Source organism: Rhamphochromis sp. 'chilingali' (assembly GCF_963969265.1).
Source record: "Rhamphochromis sp. 'chilingali' genome assembly, chromosome: 1".
NCBI lineage: Eukaryota > Metazoa > Chordata > Actinopteri > Cichliformes > Cichlidae > Rhamphochromis > Rhamphochromis sp. 'chilingali'.
In genome coordinates this window covers 62,133,096-62,156,953 of record NC_137929.1, presented here as the reverse complement: position 1 = coordinate 62,156,953, position 23,858 = coordinate 62,133,096, and the positions used below count along the sequence as shown (strand labels likewise).

The following is a 23,858-nucleotide window of genomic DNA, read 5'->3' as shown; positions in this document are numbered from 1 at the left end:
TACAAGACAAAAAAACTAAATACATACCTCACAGTAACTGCACTTGTAGAGTTACTTTCTTGTGTGGATCTGTTGGTGTTTATTCAGCTGAAGTGGAGCTTTAAAAGTCTTCTCACACAGGTCACATTTATATGGTCTCTCCTCAGTGTGGCTAATCATATGTCGTCGTAACTTTGCACCTGTTGCAAACAGTTTCCCACACTGATCACAGCAGTAAACATCATTTCCAGTGTGAATCCGTACGTGAATATTTCGGTACCGTATGTCGCTGAAACATTTTCCACAAAAGTCGCAGCTGTACGCCTTAATTCCAGAGTGGGTAACTAGATGCCTCTGTAAGTCGCTATTTAGAGCAAAAGCCTTACCACACAACTCACAGTTGTGTGCTTTAACTCCACTGTGGATGAGTTGGTGTTTTTTTAAGTGTGCAGCTTGGGCAAAAGACTTTCCACACAAGTCACAGCTGTAAGGTTTAACTCCAATGTGGATGACTTGGTGTCTTTTTAAGGTTTGCGCCAGGGTAAAAGACTTTCCACAAGACTCACAGCTGTAAGGTTTAACTCCACTATGGATGACTTGGTGTGTTTTTAGGCTTCGAGCCAGGGTAAAAGACTTTCCACACAAGTCACAACTGTACGCTTTAACTCCACTGTGGATGATTTGGTGAGTTTTTAAGTCTCCAGCCTGGGTAAAAGACTTCCCACACAAGTCACAACTGTAAGGCTTAACTCCACTGTGGATGACTTGATGAGTTTTTAAGTGTCCAGCCTGGGTAAAAGACTTTCCACACAAGTCACAACTGTAAGCTTTAACTCCACTGTGGATGACTTGGTGTTTTTTTAGGCTTTGAGCCAGGGTAAAAGACTTTCCACACAGGTCACAGTTGTACGCTTTAAATCCACTGTGGATGAGTTGGTGAGTTTTTAAGTGTCCAGCCAGGGTAAAAGACTTTCCACACAGGTCACAGTTGTACGCTTTAAATCCACTGTGGATGAGTTGGTGAGTTTTTAAGTCTCCAGCCTGGGTAAAAGATTTTCCACACAAGTAACAGCTGTAAGGTTTAACTCCACTGTGGATGACTTGGTGTTTTTTTAGGCTTTGAGCCAGGGTAAAAGACTTTCCACACAGGTCACAGTTGTACGCTTTAAATCCACTGTGGATGAGTTGGTGAGTTTTTAAGTGTCCAGCCAGGGTAAAAGACTTTCCACACAAGTCACAGCTGTACGGTTTAAATCCACTGTGGATGAGTTGGTGTGTTTTTAGGCTTTGAGCCAGGGTAAAAGATTTTCCACACAGGTCACAGTTGTACGCTTTAAATCCACTGTGGATGAGTTGGTGTGTTTTTAAGTTTCCAGCCTGGGTAAAAGACTTTCCACACAGGTCACAGCTGTATGCTTTAACTCCACTGTGGATGAGTTGGTGAGTTTTTAAGTGTCCAGCCTGGGTAAAAGACTTTCCACACAACTCACAGCTGTAAGGTCTAACTCCACTGTGGATGACTTGGTGTTTTTTTAGGCTTTGAGCCAGGGTAAAAGACTTTCCACACAGGTCACAGTTGTACGCTTTAAATCCACTGTGGATGAGTTGGTGTGTTTTTAAGTTTCCAGCCTGGGTAAAACACTTTCCACACAACTCACAGCTGTAAGGTTTAACTGCACTGTGGATGATTTGGTGTCGTTTTAAGTGTTCAGCCCGGGTAAAATCCTTCCCACACTCATCACAGCTGTAGGTTTTCTCTCCTTTTCTTCTGTGAGGTTTGTCAGCCTCCTGAGAGCGCTGACTTCTCGCTCCATGTTGGTCCTGCAGTGACAGAGATACAAACAGAGGCCGTGAGTGAAATGCAGTCGTGGAACAAACTGAAACTCCCTCCATTGGTGGAATTTAAAGTGAGAACAAACACATTGTTGGTGTGTTTCCACCACCTTATGGTGACAGTATCACATTACAATGATGTGCTACAATGAGAGTTGTAATGAAAATGAAATTATTGAAGAAATATTGACGAGTAGAGAAACTCTTTTACTTCAGAAAAAAGTTCAACTGATGATAATGTTGTTTCAATGTGTTTAGAGAAAATATGATCTTTTTATTTTCTTTTAACTTCTCTGGTTTTTGGTTCTGAATGTAGATTCTGTATATATGGAGGAGCCCAGGATGGAAAAGACAAAGCTGCTGTTAACGGGTTTTGAAAAACCGACCGGCTGTACACACAGTTTGAATAACAGTGTAACTGTGATGTTTTTCTCACCTTTTGTGTTGAAGTCATTGTTTCCTCTGTAGTGGCTGAGCTGAGTCCAAATGGCTGAAATTATTCCTCTGCTGCACCACCAGACTCTTCTCCTCCTGTTACTCAGCTGTATATATATGTGTATATATTTTATTTTGACAGCGATACATATATATATATATATATATATATATATATATATATATATATATATATATATATATATATATAAGGGGTGCAACGATATTCGTATCGATCGATATTGAACCGTTCGATACAGTGCTTTCGGTTCAGTACGCATATGTATCGAACAATACAAAATTTGTAATTTATTTTATCAACTTTCCTTCTGACGATGCTGTCTGTGTTGAGCGCTCAGTGAATCTGCGTTCGACTATTCCGCCTAGGGTCAACAGTGCAGCCTAGGCGGAGTAGTCGAACACCGATTCACTGAGCGCTCAACACAGACAGCATCGTCAGAAGGAAGAGCGCAGGGCAAGCTAGCGAGACAGAAGTTAAGCTCTCCTTGTAACATGGACCTCCTCCACCCTCATTCAGATCTGGCGTTTGGAATTATTTTGGTTTTCATGTGACGTATGACCCTGAAGGTAAGCGAGTCATGAACTAAAGTAAAACAGTATGTTGGATGCGCCATGCAATGCTCAATTACATGGGTGGGAACTAGTGTGTTAGCGCAGTTAGCTCGTTAACGTGTTGGCCGTCTAGCCCCATGCACGGGGCGATCGGCGGTAGCTCGTTAACGGAGATTTGCCGTGTTGTGGCGTTAAGGTCATTTCAACGAGATTAACCTGAAAGCACTAGTGGGAACACAACGAATATGACTGCACACTTACGCCGACATCATCCTAGTGCAAAGACAAGTGGAAGCAGAAAAAAAACAAGCAAGCATGCTACTAACTTTAGCCGAGTCATTTAGACAGCTGTTTAATATGCTGCTGAGAATATAGCCCAGAAGAAGCGTATAGTATAGCTTTTATTTTGGAAAGAGACATTTCTCTGTAATAAACTCTCTTTTCCAAAGATGAGTGATTCCTCAATCAGATACAGGGCTTGCAATATCGCTAGCCCAACGTCCCGGGGCTAGCGATTTTTTCAGTCGGGGTACCAAAATCTATCTCTGCCCTGCCCGTCGGGCTATTGTAGGAAGGAAAAATATATGTCAATGCTTTTGCATTCTTTCGGAAATGTAGCTGGGTAATTATGTCATTGGCATCGGTGAGCCACTGTCAATATGTGACATATTGAAATCGCGTTTGAATTTGCGCTTGTTTTTTTGCTTTCACTTTGCAATCGTGCGAACTGTGTATAGAGAGCGACAGCACTGATCTGTGAGTGATGATAATTTGCGCACCAATTCCTCTGACATCGTCTTATTAATTGGTAGCTTACTATGCAAACATGACAAGTGAAATCTCCCGCAGCTTAAACATGTGAGAGGTTGATCGCGCAGAGAATCACTGAGCTTATGTGAGTGCGTGTGTAAAAGCAGCAGGATTTATATTTGACTACGATGACCTGGATGACTGAGAACCTTCACAGACAGATATATATTTTAGTTCTGCTGAGCCAAATAAGACAGGTCAGGGTGAAGAAGTGACAGCCAAAGAAAAGCTTACCACAAAACGGAGAAGTTATGACAAATCAGACTATAAGGCAAAAAGAAAGTGCAGCTTTATGGTTTCATGGACAAAAGAATTTCTGTGGCTGCGATATGACAAGCTAAATAACCAGGGCTGCACATAAGTGGTCCGCAGGTGCGCATTCGCTGTCAAAATAAAAAACACGCACAAGGGTTAGGGTTAAATTTAAAAACTGTACTTTTGAGTTAAAATATATATTTATAATTTTAATAAATGACAAATTAAAAATGCATGAACATTTTTTTGTATCGAAAAAGATATCGAACCGTGACACCAAAGTATCGAACCGAACCGAACCGTGAATTTTGTGTATCGTTGCACCCCTAATAAATATATATATATATATATATATATATATATATATATATATATATATCTATCTATATATATATACACACACACACACACACACACACACACACACACACACACACACACACACACACACACAGAGTGCAGAATTATTAGGCAAATGAGTATTTTGTCCACATCATCCTCTTCATGCATGTTGTCTTACTCCAAGCTATATAGGCTCGAAAGCCTACTACCAATTAAGCATATTAGGTGATGTGCATCTCTGTAATGAGAAGGGGTGTGGTCTAATGACATCAACACCCTATATCAGGTGTGCATAATTATTAGGCAACATCCTTTCCTTTGGCAAAATGGGTCAGAAGAAGGACTTGACAGGCTCAGAAAAGTCAAAAATAGTGCGATATCTTGCAGAGGGATGCAGCAGTCTCAAAACTGCAAAGCTTCTGAAGCGTGATCATCGAACAATCAAGTGTTTCAATCAAAATAGTCAACAGGGTCGCAAGAAGCGTGTGGAAAACTTTGGCCATATTTCAGAGCTGCAACATCACTGGAGTGCCCAAAAGCACAAGGTGTGCAATACTCAGAGACATGGCCAAGGTGAGAAAGGCTGAAAGACGACCACCACTGAACAAGACACACAAGCTGAAATGTCAAGACTGGGCCAAGAAATATCTCGAGACTGATTTTTCTAAGGTTTTATGGACTGATGAAATGAGAGTGAGTCTTGATGGGCCAGATGGATGGGCCCGTGGCTGGATTGGTAAAGGGCAGAGAGCTCCAGTCCGACTCAGACGCCAGCAAGGTGGAGGTGGAGTACTGGTTTGGGCTGGTATCATCAAAGATGAGCTTGTGGGCCTTTTCGGGTTGAGGATGGAGTCAAGCTCAACTCCCAGTCCTACTGCCAGTTTCTGGAAGACACCTTCTTCAAGCAGTGGTACAGGAAGAAGTCTGCATCCTTCAAGAAAAACATGATTTCCATGCAGGACAATGCTCCATCACACGCGTCCAAGTACTCCACAGCGTGGCTGGCAAGAAAGGGTATAAAAGAAGAAAAACTAATGACATGGCCTCCTTGTTCACCTGATCTGAACCCCATTGAGAACCTGTGGTCCATCATCAAATGTGAGATTTACAAGGAGGGAAAACAGTACACCTCTCTGAACAGTGTCTGGGAGGCTGTAGTTGCTGCTGCACACAATGTTGATGGTGAACAGATCAAAACACTGACAGAATCCATGGATGGCAGGCTTTTGAGTGTCCTTGCAAAGAAAGGTGGCTATATTGGTCGCTGATTTGTTTTTGTTTTGTTTTTGAATGTCAGAAATGTATATTTGTGAATGTGGAGATGTTATATTGGTTTCACTGGTAAAAATAAATATTTGAAATGGGTATATATTTGTTTTTTGTTAAGTTGCCTAATAATTATGCACAGTAATAGTCACCTGCACACATAGATATCCCCCTAAAATAGCTAAAACTAAAAACAAACTTAAAAACTACTTCCAAAACCATTCAGCTTTGATATTAATGAGTTTTTTGGGTTCATTGAGAACATGGTTGTTGTTCAATAATAAAATTATTCCTCAAAAATACAACTTGCCTAATAATTCTGCACTCCCTATACAGTGGGGCAAAAAAGTATTTAGTCAGCCACCGATTGTGCAAGTTCCCCCACCTAAAATGATGACAGAGGTCAGTAATTTGCACCAGAGGTACACTTCAAAACTGTGAGAGACAGAATGTGAAAAAAAAATCCATGAATCCACATGGTAGGATTTGTAAAGAATTTATTCGTAAATCAGGGTGGAAAATAAGTATTTGGTCAACAACAAAAATACAACTCAATACTTTGTAACATAACCTTTGTTGGCAATAACAGAGGTCAAACGTTTACTATAGGTCTTTACCAGGTTTGCACACACAGTAGCTGGTATTTTGGCCCATTCCTCCATGCAGATCTTCTCGAGAGCAGTGATGTTTTGGGGCTGTCGCCGAGCAACACGGACTTTCAACTCCCGCCACAGATTTTCTATGGGGTTGAGGTCTGGAGACTGGCTAGGCCACTCCAGGACTTTTAAATGCTTCTTACGGAGCCACTCCTTTGTTGCCCGGGCGGTGTGTTTTGGATCATTGTCATGTTGGAAGACCCAGCCTCGTTTCATCTTCAAAGTTCTCACTGATGGAAGGAGGTTTTGGCTCAAAATCTCACGATACATGGCCCCATTCATTCTGTCCTTAACACGGATCAGTCGTCCTGTCCCCTTGGCAGAAAAACAGCCCCATAGCATGATGTTTCCACCCCCATGCTTCACAGTAGGTATGGTGTTCTTGGGATGCAACTCAGTATTCTTCGTCCTCCAAACACGACGAGTTGAGTTTATACCAAAAAGTTCTACTTTGGTTTCATCTGACCACATGACATTCTCCCAATCCTCTGCTGCATCATCCATGTGCTCTCTGGCAAACTTCAGACGGGCCTGGACATGCACTGGCTTCAGCAGCGGAACACGTCTGGCACTGCGGGATTTGATTCCCTGCCGTTGTAGTGTGTTACTGATGGTGACCTTTGTTACTTTGGTCCCAGCTCTCTGCAGGTCATTCACCAGGTCCCCCCGTGTGGTTCTGGGATCTTTGCTCACCGTTCTCATGATCATTTTGACCCCACGGGATGAGATCTTGCGTGGAGCCCCAGATCGTGGGAGATTATCAGTGGTCTTGTATGTCTTCCATTTTCTGATGATTGCTCCCACAGTTGATTTTTTCACACCAAGCTGCTTGCCTATTGTAGATTCACTCTTCCCAGTCTGGTGCAGGTCTACAATACTTTTCCTGGTGTCCTTCGAAAGCTCTTTGGTCTTGGCCGAATTTGGTCTTCTTTGGCGGAGTTTGGAGTCTGACTGTTTGAGGCTGTGGACAGGTGTCTTTTATACAGATGATGAGTTCAAACAGGTGCCATTCATACAGGTAACGAGTGGGGGACAGAAAAGCTTCTTACAGAAGACGTTACAGGTCTGTGAGAGCCAGAGATTGTCCATGTTTGAGGTGACCAAATACTTATTTTCCACCCTGATTTACTAATAAATTCTTTACAAATCCTACCATGTGAATTCATGGATTTTTTTTTTCACATTCTGTCTCTCACAGTTGAAGTGTACCTCTGGTGCAAATTACTGACCTCTGTCATCATTTTAAGTGGGGGAACTTGCACAATCGGTGGTTGACTAAATACTTTTTTGCCCCACTGTATATACACACATATATATCCATCCAACCAAAATCAAATTGATTACAGACATCAGATCCTTTCCATTGAAGGTTAAAGTTTGGTTAAAGGGAAATCAGAGATGTAGTCATTTTAACTAATGATTTTATTTTTATTCATTTTCTATTAATTGTAGTTGTATTTACGATGTATTTTGGCTTCATGAAAATGTATGTTTTATGGTAAAATGTATTTATTTTGATTGTAAGCCCAACAAGGGACAATTGTTGAAAATTAGCAATAGCTACAAATCAGTTTCATGTTTTGTACTTGGACTATGTCAAACTGCACTGTCTCTTTTAAATAAATAACTTCAAATTCAAATGTGTGAGGGAGACTTTACCATGACATATACCTGGTTACATGGGAATAAACCTATTATCTAATAGGACATTAGGGTTGTGTGAAATGTGTCTGGCTGGTGAATGAATGTTTGGGGAATTATTTGGCGGCTACATACAGTGGAACCTGTCTGTAAGAGCCAATTAAGGGTTAATTTTATTGGTACTGGTAAAATGATTAGAGGAGAAATATATATGTTTGATGTTAAGAATATAATTCTAGTTGATTTTAAAATACTGTTTGTTAAATGTATAGAATAGAGAAGTGCAACATTCTAAAGCGCTTTTTAGTATTTTGAGCTTCCGGCGCACTGTAGTTATGTAGTTGAGGAGTTGGATAAGCTGGAAGCGACACAGTTTTTTGACCGAGTCTTGCCATGTAAACTAAAAGTGTCAATAAACATATTGTTTGCAAGAAGGATACTTGGACTTGCTCGCGTTTCAATGCATGTTGCCGGACTGACTCCTAACGGCGGTACAGAAAAGTGAAATAGGGACGGAGTGCCGCCGCTACAGAAGTCAAAAAACTAGCTTCACCGACATGTGGAGGATCGGCTGCACGGCGCTCGGACGGAAGGGAGCAGCCTAACGGAAAGTAAGAGGCACTGCTTAAGGATGCTGGCACCAAACCGGATAATTCTTTGGATTATTCTGTAGAAGAAGGTAACAAACTCTCTTATTACTTCGTGCAGTAAGAAGAAAAATACGTTTTTCGGAGGCTTGTTAAGTCTGGTGGAAAACGAAAGTGAAACTTAACTGCGTGCTATCGTCAAACCCGATCTCTTTTTTTCTTTCTTTGTCTGTGGGACTGCATGTTGTAAAACAAGATTTGATGCGGTCTATGCGGAGTTTTTGGCATGTTATGAAGATGGTTTACACTATGTCTATTAAAGATTCTAAGCAGAAGACAAATAGTGCATGCTAATTGAGCCAATAAACCCCTGCAACTTATAAGATGGCGGAGGAAAGAGAGGTGGGAAGAACATGCAAGTTAACAGAGAAAGCTTTGGAAGAAAAATTACACAGATGGATTGCCTTAAGAAGACGAACATTAGGAACAATCACAGGCAAAATAAAGGAGATAAAGATAATGATGAGTGATGCTCAGAACCTTCAAAATGTGAAAGAAATAATGGAAAGTGACTTTGCATTGGCTCTGAATGAGTTTCACAGTCACAATAACCAGGTTATGAGCCTTTTGTCTGAAGAAGAAAAAATATTTGACCAGGACAATTGGTTTGAGCCCAAAATGGCATCTATAAGAGAGTTTATGCAAACAACAAAGAAATGGATCGCAGAGGATCATAAGCATATGATTCCAAATGAAGCTGAGCAGCAGGAGCACATTACAGATGACTTGGAAGAAGCTGTTAACCCAGATGACAGCGCATCACAGGTTGGAGCTAGAAAGGATGCAGTTCATAGCTCGCGTGGGTCTCAAGTCAGCCGAGCATCTACAACATCTAGAGTTTCCTCCACTCGTGCTAAACAGGAGGCAGAACACGCAGCCTTGCTGGAACGAGCCGCAGCATTGAAGAAAAGGCAAGAACTTGAGTTGGAGTTGGCCAGGATTAGGCAACATCTTGAGCTGGAAACAGCAAGAGTCAAAGCGGAAAAGGAAGAGTTAGAGTTGGAGACTGCACTAGCGGAAAGTCAAGCAAAATTAAAGGTGCTCAAAGAATATGAAAGATCTGAAGATGGTCTGAGCAGTTATGTGTCAATACAAAGATCGCAAGGTTGAGAAGTTAAAAAGGAAAGAGTTGGCATAATGCTCCCACAACAAGCTGATGTGAGTAGTCACGCTAATTCACAAGTGCAAAACTCACAGGTACCACAACTGTCTCATCCAGTCTCCACTCATGGGCTTAATGCTCACGTTGACAGAAGTGATGATCTATTGTCAGTCATGCAGAAACAGAATGTAATCACTGAGTTACTTGTGAAACAGCAGCAGTTGGCTCAGTTGCCATCAAAGGACATTCCGGTTTTTAAAGGTGATGCACTACAGTATAAGGCCTTCATAAGAGCCTTTGAACATGCAGTAGAGCAAAAGACTGATAACGAGCAAGATAAGCTGTATTTTTTGGAACAGTTCACTGCTGGCGAACCACAGGAGCTAATTCGCAGTTGTGTACACATGACTCCTAGCAAAGGTTACCGTGAGGCCAGACGGTTGCTACATAAGCACTATGGAGATGAGCTAAGGATCGCAAGCGCATTCATTGAGAAAGCACTCAAATGGCCGCAAGTGAAAAATGACGATGCAAAGGCATTAAATGCCTATGCTATGTTCCTGACTGGCTGTCGCAACACCATGGAGGATGTTGAATTTTTGGAAGAGATGGATAATCCAACCAATCTACGCACAGTGATATCCAAGCTGCCCTACAAAACCAGAGAACGTTGGCGCGTAGAAGCATTTGAACTCCAAGAAAAGAGGGGCAAAAGAGCAAGATTTGCAGATTTGGTGAACTTTATAGACCGCCAGGCTAAAATAGCTATGGATCCACTCTTTGGTAATATCCCAGACAACCGTGCAGCGACAAGTGGAAAGACTGACCAAAAGGAAAAATATCCAGCAAAGAAGGAGTTTCGAGGAAGCAGTTTTGCCACCAACATTTCCGCCGAGAACAAAAGACTGCAAAAAACAAACGTTAAAACTGAAAATTCAATCAAGACAGCAAGTGCCTTTGAGAAGCCATGTTTGTATTGTCAGCAGCCTCATACTCTTGCTTCTTGTGGAAAGATTAAGAATCAACCACACAAAGAACGTGTGGATTTCTTGAAGTCAAAGGGACTCTGTTTTGGATGTTTGGTTTATGGGCATCTCAGCAAGTTCTGCAAGCGCAGAATGGAATGTAAAGAGTGTTCACTAAAGCACCCAGACATTCTGCACATGGGGAAAAAAGAAAGTTCTGTGGAAACAGAAAGGAAGGATGTTACTGATGGTAATGAGGCACCTTGTGCTCAAGTTCCTGTCAGTCAAGAGACTTGTGGGCTTACAGGGGCCGGAGAAGAGGAGTGTGTGCTCTCTATAGTACCAGTCAAGATTAAATCTAAAATGAGTGATAAAAATATAGAGACATATGCCTTTTTGGACCCGGGAAGCACGGCAACATTCTGCACGGAAGATCTACAAAGGAAACTGAATGTTAAAGGAAAGCCTACACGGATACTTCTAAGTACCATGAGTCAAGAAAAACCAGGAGAACAGAAACTCATTAACAGTTTTGTTATATCAGACCTGGAAGTGTGTGGGTTGGAAGATTCCAAGTTCGTTGACTTACCCAAGGTGTTCACTCACACTAGTATACCTGTGAGTAGTGGAAACATACCCAAGCAGTCAGACATCCAGAAGTGGCCTTATCTACATGAAGTGAGGCTACCAGAGATAGAGGCTAATGTAGACCTGCTTATAGGAGCCAACTGTGCAAAAGCAATGGAGCCATGGCGTGTCATTAATGGACAAAATGGAGGTCCTTATGCAGTGAAGACCACCATTGGTTGGGTTGTGAATGGACCCATAAGAAAAGAACTAAATGACTCAGAAAACAAAGAACCGCATTTCTCAGTGAGCCGAATCTCCTTAGTGGAAGTTGAGAAGCTACTGGTCCAACAGTATAACATCGATTTTTCAGAACGTAATTATGATGACAAAGAGGAAATGTCACAAGAAGACAAACAGTTTCTACGAGCGGTAGAAAAGACAACGACCTTCGAAAATGGACACTATAACATTGGATTGCCACTTAAGAATGAGAATCTTCAAATGCCAAACAACCATTGTGTTGCGGAGCAGCGGATAGCATGTTTGTTCAGAAAGTTTAAGAAGAATCCTCAGTTTTTTGAAGATTATAAGTGCTTCATGGAAAACATCATCACCAAGGGCTATGCAGTTCCAGTGCCAGACCACCAGTTGAGCCGTGACGACAACAGAGTGTTCTATATACCACACCATGGGGTGTATCACCCGAAGAAGAGAAAGTTACGGGTCGTGTTCGACTGTACGGCTTCATACCAGGATATGTCTCTAAACAAGGAGTTACTGCAGGGACCGGATCTGACTAACACACTGGTGGGTGTTCTTTTAAGATTCCGTGAAGAGCCAGTAGCGCTGATGGCAGACATTGAATCAATGTTTTACCAAGTCAACGTACCAGAAAGAGATGCTGATCTTCTTCGTTTTCTCTGGTGGCCAGATGGCAAGCTGGATGAGCCCATGAAGGAATATAGGATGATGGTGCACCTCTTTGGAGCTACTTCCTCACCAAGTGTCGCCTCATATGCGCTAAGAAGAACGGCAGAAGATCACAAGGAAGAAGCATCGCCAGAAGCTGTTCAGACAGTCCTGTGCAACTTCTACGTAGATGACTGTCTTAAAAGTGTAGCTACAGAAGAGGCTGCAGTGAAATTAGTCAGTGATCTTTGTGCTCTGTGTACCAGTGGAGGGTTTACATTAACAAAATGGACAAGTAACAGTAGGAAAGTGTTGATGTCAATTCCTGAAGAACACAGAGCCAACGAGGTGAAAGATCTGGATCTTAGGCATGACACTTTGCCAGTTGAGAGAACTCTAGGTGTACAGTGGAACACAGAAACAGATAACTTCACTTACACTATAAGGTTGCAAGACAAGCCAATGACACGAAGAGGCATTTTGTCAGTCATTAATTCAATTTATGACCCTCTTGGCTTTCTAGCACCAGTCATCTTGCCTGCAAAGCTTTTGTTGAAAGATCTCTGTAAAGAGCAGCATGGTTGGGACAAAGAGATCAATGAAAAGCATGCAAAAATTTGGAAAAAATGGAAAGAAGACATTGTACTCCTCTCCAACTTCCATGTGAGTAGATGCCTAAAGCCTACAGGTTTCGGATGCACTGTTGTTGCGCAGTTGCACCATTTTTCCGATGCTTCAGATTACGCATATGGAACTGTCTCTTACCTGTTGATGGAAAATAGACAAGGCAAGAGACATTGTGCCTTTCTCATTGGGAAATCCAGAGTTTCTCCGCTCAAGCAAGTCACAATTCCTAGGCTTGAGCTGACTGCAGCAGTGATTTCAGTGAGGATGGACAGATTACTGCGACAAGAACTTCAAGTTCCTCTGCAACAATCAGTCTTTTGGACGGACAGCACAACTGTGCTTAGATACATTGATAGCGAAACATCTCGCTTCAAAACATTTGTTGCAAATAGAGTTTCACTGATTCGAGAAGCAACCAAGCCATCGCAATGGAAGTATGTGACATCGGCAGAAAATCCTGCAGATCAAGCAAGCAGAGGCTTAAAGGCAAAAGATCTGTTGGAAGGAGGTTCATGGATTCACGGGCCGAACTATCTTCTAGATGAAAACGAATGGCCAGAACAGCCAGTGAGAAAGAAGGAAAACCTTCAAAATGATCCAGAAGTCAAGACTTCAGCAACGGTTAATATACTGACAGTTGAGGAAGGCATGGAACCAATGAAACGTGTGATAGACTACTATTCAGACTGGAATAAACTGAAAAGAGCAGTAGCCTGGATAATGAAGCTAAGGAAGGTGCTGTGGATGTTAAAAGAAGAAAGAAAACAGTACTCAAAAATAGTACAGAAAAATGAAAATGATTCTGAAAAGCAAAAGTTAAAGTTGCAAGTGCACATGAGGACATTTAAATCTGCAATGGGAAAGAAAGCGCTTGCTTTGGAGGATCTTGAGGCTGCCGAATCAGTAATCGTTCGTTTCAGCCAGAAACAGCATCATGGAGAGGAGATCAAAATCCTACAGGAGGGAGGACAGCTCAGTTGTAGCAGCCAGCTGTTCAAATTAGACCCAGTTCTTCGGGATGGGATGCTGAGAGTTGGCGGCAGACTCAATAAATCAGGCTTGCCAGAAAATGCTAAACAACCAGCAATTCTTTCTAAACACAGCAAAATCTCTGAAATCATTTTGAGAGACATCCATCAACGAACTGGTCACTGCGGTCGCAATTATGTGCTGGCGCAATTGCGATGCAGATATTGGATTCCTCAAGCCAATTCGGCAGTTAGAAAGATAATCAACAAATGTCAAACTTGCCGTAGGATTTCTGGAAGGGTTGGTGAGCAGAAGATGGCAGACTTACCTGAAGACCGTCTTCTACCAGACAAACCTCCGTTTACAAACACTGGTGTCGACTACTTTGGCCCATTTGATGTCAAGCGGGGCCGGGGTACTGTCAAAAGATATGGTGTCATGTTTACCTGCCTCACTCTCAGAGCTGTGCATATTGAAGTTGCAGACAGTCTTGACACAGACTCCTGTATCAACGCGATTCGACGTTTCATCTGCAGAAGAGGTCAAGTTACCATCATGAGGTCAGATAATGGCACAAACTTTGTGGCAGCGGAAAGGGAGTTGAGGGAAGCCATTCAAAGACTGGATAACGACAAAATAGAAAGAGTCCTACAACCAAAAGGTATAAAGTGGATTTTTAACAGCCCGGCTGCTTCACATCAAGGTGGAGTTTGGGAGAGACAAATTCGAACAGTGCGTCGAATTCTCAGCGCTCTCTTGAAGGAACAAGTGCCAAATGAAGATTGTCTTCATACAATAATGTGTGAGATTGAAAGCATCATTAATGGCAGACCTCTCACAAGCGTCTCAGATGACATAAATGACGTTGAAGCTTTAACGCCGAGCCATCTGTTGCTGCTTAAGTCACAGCCCCTCATGCCTCCAGGTGTCTTCAACAAAAATGATGCATACACCAGAAAAAGATGGAGACAGGTTCAATATCTAGCAGATTTGTTTTGGACCAGATGGACTCGTGAATATCTTCCACTTCTGCAAGAGCGCCAGAAGTGGCTGAAACTAAGAAGAAACTTCGTGGTCGGAGATCTTGTGCTGTTGGTGGACAGTTCTTCTCCACGCAACTCCTGGCTCATGGGGAGAGTGGTTGAGACGTTGCCAGACTCAAGTGGAACAGTCCGAAGATTGAAAGTAAAAACTAAAAGCAACATCCTGGAAAGACCTGTTAACAAGTTGTGTCTTTTGGAGGAGGCTTCATCTGAGCGATGAAGATAAGGAATGTTTGTTCATGGACATTACGATTAGGTTGGCTCTTAATGATTGATGTGTAAGTTAGTAATTGTTTAGTTCTCTCGCCTAACCAATTAGGGGCCGGATGATGTAAGAGCCAATTAAGGGTTAATTTTATTGGTACTGGTAAAATGATTAGAGGAGAAATATATATGTTTGATGTTAAGAATATAATTCTAGTTGATTTTAAAATACTGTTTGTTAAATGTATAGAATAGAGAAGTGCAACATTCTAAAGCGCTTTTTAGTATTTTGAGCTTCCGGCGCACTGTAGTTACGTAGTTGAGGAGTTGGATAAGCTGGAAGCGACACAGTTTTTTGACCGAGTCTTGCCATGTAAACTAAAAGTGTCAATAAATATAGTGTTTGCAAGAAGGATACTTGGACTTGCTCGCGTTTCAATGCATGTTGCCGGACTGACTCCTAACGGCGGTACAGAAAAGTGAAATAGGGACGGAGTGCCGCCGCTACACTGTCAATAAGTATTGGTTTGATTTATCAGTTTAAGGAGAAGAGTATGCTTTGACAAGTCCTAAAATTCTTTACATTTGTTAGTATTTTCTTTTCTTTTCTTTACTTTTTTTTTTTTTTTTGAGGAGTGCACTGAGAATTATGTTTGAGAATCTGTTCTCCTTTAAGCAGGCCTGCATGATTGGAACTAAAAGTGCTATACAACAGTGTTGCTGGAAAACAATCATCAAGTGAGCTTCTCCACATTACAATGGGCACTGGAGAACATCTATGTGGGACTCGATTAGATAGTAAGTCCTAAGTCCCTTGTCTAAAAGGATTCAGCAAGGTAATCCATTCTAAATTCTTCTTGATGCATGCTCAATCATCCAGGTAAGTAAATTTCAAAAAGTTGATTCTGTTCATCTGGACGTAGCGTTTTCAGTGGGAGAAACGCTTCGTCACTCATCCAAGTGACTTCTTCAGTCTCAGCTGACTGCGGGTTTCCCCAATCTTATAAACAGTAACTAGAACCACTGAAGGAACAATGGGCTGGGAGGTCAGTTCCTTCATCATAATTATGTAAATTCTCATGACCACTGATCAAAGACCAGTGATCAATAGCTATGAATACCATTCACAGAGAGTTGGAGAATGGCTGCAATCACAGCATTGTAAGATGGCGAAAGATGTCCCCTTAGGCCCCCTCCTCGATTCAGAGATGGTCTTTCCCTTCTCATGTAAATGGCCTCCTCGACTCCACACGCAAACCGGCGTTCCTCCCTGTCCAGGATGTGTACATCCTCATCAGTGAAAGAGTGTCCACTGGCCTGTAGGTGTTGTGGAGGCAGATTTTTCTTCTCATGTATTAATCACATATTTAATCACATCACATTAGTTAAAGTAATATCACTTTCTCACTTTCCTATAGTAAGAGCACTCCTGTCACCAGTTTGCATGCATGTGGAATGTTAACACAGTGAGGCCATTGTAATGGGAGACATTGAACACACAGTGCAACTCCTTCTCCTTATCAGGGATGTAAATCCTTAGGTGACGATCAAGCAGAAAACAAGGTCATAATAATTCTCTCTGTGAGGGAGGAGGTATAGGTAAGATTTTGGGTTCGTCACATTTCATTGAGGGATTTTTGATTGGCCTCAAACATGCCTGAAGCACCTAAAGAATGAGGTAGTTCTTCCAGTGTTTAATGTGATTGTTTTGGTTTCCCCAATCACTGATGTGGGCACAGTAAAGATAATTGTAAATTCCTTTGAGAGGGTTTACACTTTTTAAATGGGTCTATTGCCCTACAATAGTAAAGAGTACAGTACACTGCATAGATAGAGAGGAAAGATCTATCAGTCTGTTGTAAAATTTAGCTCAGAAGTGTTTGATATATGTTGGCTGTACATGGCCACATCTGGGTTTTACCCCAGACTTTGACGGCACTAACATTGAATTTAGTTTATGTTTGTGTTATTCATTTACCTATAGGTTTTAGTATAGCCACTCTCCTTTATGGAAAACATCTGGACAGGGCAAAGATAAGATAAGATAACCTTTATTAGTCCCACACGTGGGAAAGCAAAAGGCACAAAGGAGTGTGTGTGTGATGTTTAGAATATTCAGAAACCTAAAGTATGTATCAGTAGCAGAATGGACCTGAAAATAAGTGCCCATGTTTGTTTCAGTTATATGAAGCTTTGAATATTGTGGATTAGTAGTACTGCTGCGTTTGTTGCATCGCATTGCTGTAATTGTTTATATGCTTTATATATTCTGAGGTAAGTTGATCTATAGTGTTACATCATATTCTATAATGATGTTATGTGTTTGTATACTTTTTGCCCAGTTTGACCCATTTAGCAGAAGTCAGCCTGTTTAAGGCTCTGATATCTATTCTGTATGACTTAAAGCAGTTATGACATGGTATGATTTTCTCACCCAATAAAGGAATATTTAATATATCAGTCTACTCTTCATTTTATCAGAAACAGTCATGATAACATTTATCAAATGTGAAGCTAGTTTGCTGCGTCTTTTGCTGCTGGCTCAGTCAATTTGGTTGGAGACGTAAACACAGAGCTGACCCAACACAGCAGAATCGCTGAGCTCCGACAGTCCGTCTGCGGGCTGTAGGGTGAGAAAGCCGAGAAAGACAAAGAACTGAAGAAGCTTCTCGGATGAGAGGTGAGACGTCTTCAAGCAACTTATAGGAGTCCAGACGCTTTTCTTTGCAAGCTCCTTTGGCCGAAGAGACAAAGCTGATTCTGATGCGTCGGTGTGTGTTTACGTCTTTGCGTGGAATCCGTGTACCTGCTCTCACTTAATGTTTGGTGGATGTTGAAATAGTTTTGTGAGCTTTAATCTGAGAATCTGGCAAAACACAGTTATATTTAAAAGTCAATTCAGGATTTAATGATTCGATATCGCTTTATTCAAACTACTCACCTCCCTCTCTCCACCTGCACTTTCAACTGGACCACGGCCAATCAGAGAGGTCCCGCCCCTGACTATCTCTAATTGGTTTAGTCCACGATAGGGGCATAACGTGTGTCTGTTGTTGACCACACGGAGAGTTGCAGAGATTTTTTTTTGTTGTTGTGGTGCGCCCAAAGATTTTTTTTAGTCGCACCATTGAAAAATTTGGTCGCATTAGCGACCAATTTGGTCGCACTCTAGAGCCCTGCCTGCACCCCATCCTTTTGTTCATACTCCAAGACTATTTTTCTATATGTATTCTTACCCCCTAGCAACCGCCATTTCATATTGTTGCAAGCAATCACAAACTCTACAGTCTGTCTAACTCCAGTGTATCCCAAGCAATCTATTATTCTCAACAGAGCTAAACTCAACATAAACGGAACCCACATTAAAGTTAGCTCGGTGCTTACCTTTAGATGAGCCCACAAACCGAGAGAAACTCCGTGATGAAGCTGGAAGTCTTAAGAAACACAGAGACGGAGCAGAGACCCACGTGGTTCACGCTGATCTCAGCTACGATCCAGGAGACAAGGGTGTGCAGATCGATGCAGACATCGATCCAAACGTTGGTAGTGGTATATGTTCCTGTAAGTTCACTACTTTACTCCCGTTTCATGAAAAAGCAGCTCTCTCTGCTCGACTCCTCTCCTGCACAGACACTTTGCGCCGCCTCCTTTTCCGGCTCTGCTGTGATTTGTTTCTGCGCGGTCACGTGACCGAGCTTCACAAGGTTTTTTTTTTTATTAGTAATATAAACATACAAACAAAATGCACCATATATTACAGATTCAGAGAATAGACATTTCTTACATATTAGCAACTTTCATATATAGTGAAAATAAAATATAAAGATGGGGTCACATAATTTAACAAATTATTAACTCACTAAATCAAAATCTTCCATAAAGGAAACAAAAAAGCAGCCTTTTTCTTTTTAACTAAAGTCAAAGATTTAACCAACAGGTTTAAGTCGTTTTTCCAGTGAGCCAGTGTTGGTTTAGTCTTAAAAAAGAGACATTTATGTATAAAATGCTTGCACAAGATTAATAACACATTAACACCATAATTAGCTTTCTTTTCTTTCAAAAACACTCCAAACATTATCATATTTAAGGTAAATGGGGTAATTTGAATCCCACTGGAATAAAGCCAGGTATGAAAATCCAACCAAAATATTTGTATAAAATTGCACAAAAAGAATAGATGGTCCAAATCCTCCTCTTCTGTTTCACAAAATACACAATTACCCGTTTCTATTTTGAATCTATCACTAAGGAGTCTATTTGCCGGGTAAATTTTATTCAAGATTTTAAATTGGACTTCTTTCCCTTTAGGAGGGATAGGGAAGGTGATATAATCAGTTCTTATTTTTTCAATTTCTTCCCTTTGGAAATCTTTTAATATGTAATTACGTCTAAGTAAATTTGGAGAATAAAGACTCCTTAATGAAGATCTAAGAAACTTATTGTTGCATTTAACATCACAAAATCGAATACCATTTATATATAATTGCCTTAACTTGGGGGAGATGTCAGAATATATTATATCATTTACAATATGTTTTTAAGTGACAATGGAATGGATTTTATAACCCGATTAAATTTACTTTTAGAACATTGGATATTAAACTTTTGGCAAAAATCTTGATGTCCTAGAACATGTCCTTCCTCATCTACAAAATGGGCAATTGCCCAAACACCTTTTGATAACCAATCTTGAATAAAAATAGATTTTCTGTTCATCAGTATATATCTATTGTTCCAAATTGGGCAATTATGTGGAGTGAAATTATGTTTAAATAACATTTTCCAATAAAGAAGGACCTGTTTATGGAATTCAGAGAGTTTAGCAGGTAGCTTAGTAATTTCAAAGTCACACTTTAGGAGAAAGTCGATACCCCCCAGTGTGTTAAAGACCTTACTTGGTATAAAAAACCAAATGGAGTGTGGATTATTTAGGAAGGATTTTAACCATTTAAGTTTCAAAACACCATTCATTATATCAAAATCAATTGCGTTTCCACCGCCTTCAATGTATGGTTTAACCAAATCATCTTTAGATATATAATGGCACTTATTCCTCCAAATAAAATTAAAATTCAAGCTATTAATTGTTTTAAACACACTCTCTAAAAACGTCATGCCCACAGCACGTTTTTGAGAAAATTCAAATATTTTGGTCCTTGAAGATCATTTCAGAGTTTTTAATGAGCTGCAGGAACCCTGTTCTGTGTGAGTGGAGAACAGCCAAGTCGCCTCCTCTGATAAACCTCCACATGTACCACTGAAAACAGTTAAATTAGTTTGAATGGGAAACCAGAGCTCAAACTACTTGTTCTGAGACCATTTCTTCATTTTCACATCAAACTGTTTAATAAGACAAACTTTACACAGAGTACATCAAATATAACTAACACTCTAATATTGTCAGGATTTCATAATACAAACTTCAAATCAACAGGGAAACAGCTGCAGAACATGTGGATCAAAATTAATTCATTAAAAAACAACATGTGGACTTCAAGGATACAGTAAATACACTAAAGTGAAAGGAGGAGCCAAAATTTGAAGGAATTTGAATTAAGTAGTCACCTTATGATCTTTAAATTGGCCCTGATGTGTGCTGCTGTTTTTAACTTTCAACATTTCTTTGCTGCCACTGTGAATACGAATGTGGTCTTTGCCTAATTAAATAAAGGTTACACTGACTCACTGCATCATCTTCAGGTACAAACTGGTATTATATGAAAGTACAGCCCAAAACCAGTTTAGCTTGAGTTTCTTTTTTCTGGACATAAAGTCACAGCAGGTGTCGTTTCAAAGCTGGTGGACAGATTTAGTTCATTTTGGAAGTTTTAAGAGCAACTGCTGTGAAAACATTTGTAGTTTTGGGAGAAAATTATTTAAGAGAAGATTTTAAGAGCAACTGCTCTGAAAACATTTGTAGTTTTGGGAGAAAATGATTTAAGAGAAGATTTTACAACAGCAAAAGATTAAATATGAATGAAGGATTGAAATTTAACTTAGGTAACACATAAAATGAATACAACTACTAAACACTACTGTATCCTAAGGAAACAAAGACTAAAATGTAACAGGGATAACATTTTAGAGAATTAAAATCCCTAAAAGGAAAAATAATAAACTTGATATGCATATCTAGACATGCAGCTTCCTAAATGTAACATTCAGGATTATTCACTGCAGCTCCAGAAATCAGAGCTACCTCATCAGATCCAAGTGTGGCATCAGCTGACACTCTTTACAGGAGATTCCATCTGAACTCTGTGGAGCCTGATCTCAAGGTATTTAAGTCTGAGCCTGAAACCAGAAGAGGATCTTTCTCTCTCTTCAGATTCATTGTGATCCAGTGATTTCAGTCCTGCATGATCAGGCTGATGTTTGCACAGAGCAGATAATGAAGTGAATGTTTTTGCACATTGGTAACAGTGAAACAGTTTATTTACAGTGTGGGATCGTTTGTGTTCGGAGTATGAACTGAGATTCCTGAAGCTCTTGTCACACTGGTCACAGCTGAAGTTCACTTCCATGTGTGTACGTTCATGTTTGTTACGATGACCTGATTGTGAGAAGCTTTTGTCACAGTGTCTGCAATTGTATCGTGTCTCTCCTGTGTGGATTCCCTTATGCTTTTTCATTGAGCTCATGTTCAGTGGTGAAGGATGACCCACACTGGTCACAGATGTGCTTTTTGACCCCACTGTGGAAGAGTTCATGTATTTTTAATGTACTTGGTGTGTGGAAGCCTCTCCCACATTCTTTGCAGTAGTTCATTTTGTCTCCAGTGTGGCTACGTTGATGTGCTTTTAGGTCCCGTTGATGATTGGAAGTTTTTCCACAAAGATCACAGAGAAACTCTTTCCCACCACCACAGTGACGACAGGGTTGAGAAATGGATCAGTGTGCTTCGCTCCGCTTCTAAACAAAGACATTGTAAATCAGGGAATTCCTTCAATGTTTTTATCCTGAACGTCGCCTGAAATAAAAAGCATCTCTGCCAACGTCCAGTTACATTTTACTGTTTACATTACAACACTCAGCTTACTAACTGAAAATGAGTCTTCATTTTTCCAAACAGTTCATTCAGTATAACTCCATAAGTTTACTGATCAGACTTGTTCCAAACAATCAGGTTACAATTACAAGATAAACTAAATACATCCTCACAGTAACTGCACTTGTAGAGTTACTTTCTGGTGTGGATCTGTTGGTGTTTTTTAAGCTGATGTGGATATATAAAAGACTTTCCACACAAGTCACAGTTGTAAGCTTTAACTCCACCATGGATGACTTGGTGTGTTTTTAAGCCCCCAGCCTGGGTAAAAGACTTTCCACACAACTCACAGCTGTAAGGTTTAACTCCACTGTGGATGAGTTGGTGTGTTTTTAGACTTTGAGCCTGGGTAAAAGACTTTCCACACAAGTTACATCTGTATGCTTTAACTCCACTGTGGATGAGTTTGTGTGTTTTTAAGCCCCCAGCCTGGGTAAAAGACTTTCCACACAACTCACAGCTGTAAGGTTTAACTCCACTGTGGATGAGTTGGTGAGTTTTTAGGCTTTGAGCCAGGGTAAAAGACTTTCCACACAAGTCACAGTTGTAGGCTTTAACTCCACTGTGGATGACTTGGTGTGTTTTTAGGCTTTGAGGCAGGGTAAAAGACTTTCCACACAACTCACATGTGTAAGCTTTAACTCCACTGTGGATGATTTGGTGTGTTTTTAAGCTTCCAGCCTGGGTAAAAAACTTTCCACACAAGTCACAGCTGTAAGGTTTAAATCCACTGTGGATGAGTTGGTGAGTTTTTAAGTCTCCAGCCCGGGTAAAAGACTTTCCACACAACTCACAGCTGTAAGCTTTAACTCCACTGTGGATGAGTTGGTGTGTTTTTAAGTTTTCAGCCCAGTTAAAAGCCTTTCCACACAAGTCACAGCTGTACGCTTTAACTCCACTGTGGATGACTTTGTGTGTTTTTAGGCTTTGAGCCAGGGTAAAAGACTTTCCACACAAGTCACAGCTGTACGCTTTAACTCCACTGTGGATGAGTTGGTGTTTTTTTAAGTTTCCAGCCTGGGTAAAAGACTTTCCACACAAGTCACAGCTGTAAGGTTTAACTCCACTGTGGATGAGTTGGTGTGTTTTTAAGTCTCCAGCCCGGGTAAAATCCTTCCCACACTCATCACAGCTGTAGGTTTTCTCTCCCTTTCTTCTGTGAGGTTTGTCGGCCTCCTGAGAGCGCTGACTTCTTGCTCCATGTTGGTCCTGCAGTGAAAGACATACAAACAGAGGCACTGAGTGAAATGCAGTCGTGGAACAAACTGACACTCCCTCCAGTGGCGCTGTCACTTGATGTTCGCTCGCTCTGCGGGAGAGTATCACATCCTTTTCCTGCTCAAACACAGTGGTGTTTCTGAGTAGCTTATTTGCTTAGCAATTTAATTAACAACTTTTAAATACATTCTTTTTTCAGAGTATAATCTTCACGTGCTTCATCCGAAACACACTTTCTGTGTACTCACCACCTAATTTATAGCCAAAGTATTCACTCACTGTCTCTGTACTGTTTCGCTAGCTTAGCTTAGCTCGTAGCCGACTCACTAGCACCATGGCTACTTCACCTGTCCCTCCTGCACTTTCTTGCTCATTGTGTCAGATGTTTAGTTACTCCTCGGCCTCCTTTAGCAGTAATGATACCTTTAACAAATGTAGCATATTTGGAGGCCAGGATTACTGAATTGGAGACTCTGCTTCGCACCCTTCATTCACAATTTGATTCTTTTTACTGAATCGAGTGTTAATGAGTCACTCACCAAAGTGAATCGGGTGTTTTGAGTCATTTGATTCACTGAGTCAGTTGACCAGAGAGTGCAACAATTTTACATTTTCACTCAAACTTAATTTGTTTCCCTTTTCATGTAAATCCCACTGCTAAGATGAATGATTTAAAAAAACAAAAAAAACCCCAACTATTTTATAGAGAACAAAGAGCAAAAACATTTCTAAAATTAAGCAATTTCTTATCAAAATTGCTTAATAA

At 40.8% G+C, this 23,858-nt stretch overlaps 1 protein-coding gene across 6 annotated transcripts in view; it reads right to left on the bottom strand.

The window, feature by feature from the left end:
* LOC308410686 (uncharacterized protein) overlaps nt 1-18,472 on the bottom strand; it is a 41,302-nt gene extending 22,830 nt beyond the window's left edge. For 3 of the 6 annotated variants that reach the window (XM_080904229.1, XM_080904230.1, XM_080904234.1), the window contains exons 1-2: nt 18,211-18,472; nt 2,249-2,354 (exon numbers count right to left, since the gene is read on the bottom strand). The gene's annotated coding sequence lies outside the window, so the exon portion shown is untranslated. Of the gene's footprint in view, nt 1-27; nt 1,801-2,248; nt 2,355-15,947; nt 16,144-18,210 lie in introns of all 6 variants that reach the window. The other 3 variants (XR_013974227.1, XR_013974228.1, XM_080904231.1) reach the window with 3 other exon arrangements.
* Between the last annotated feature and the right edge of the window lie 5,386 nt (nt 18,473-23,858).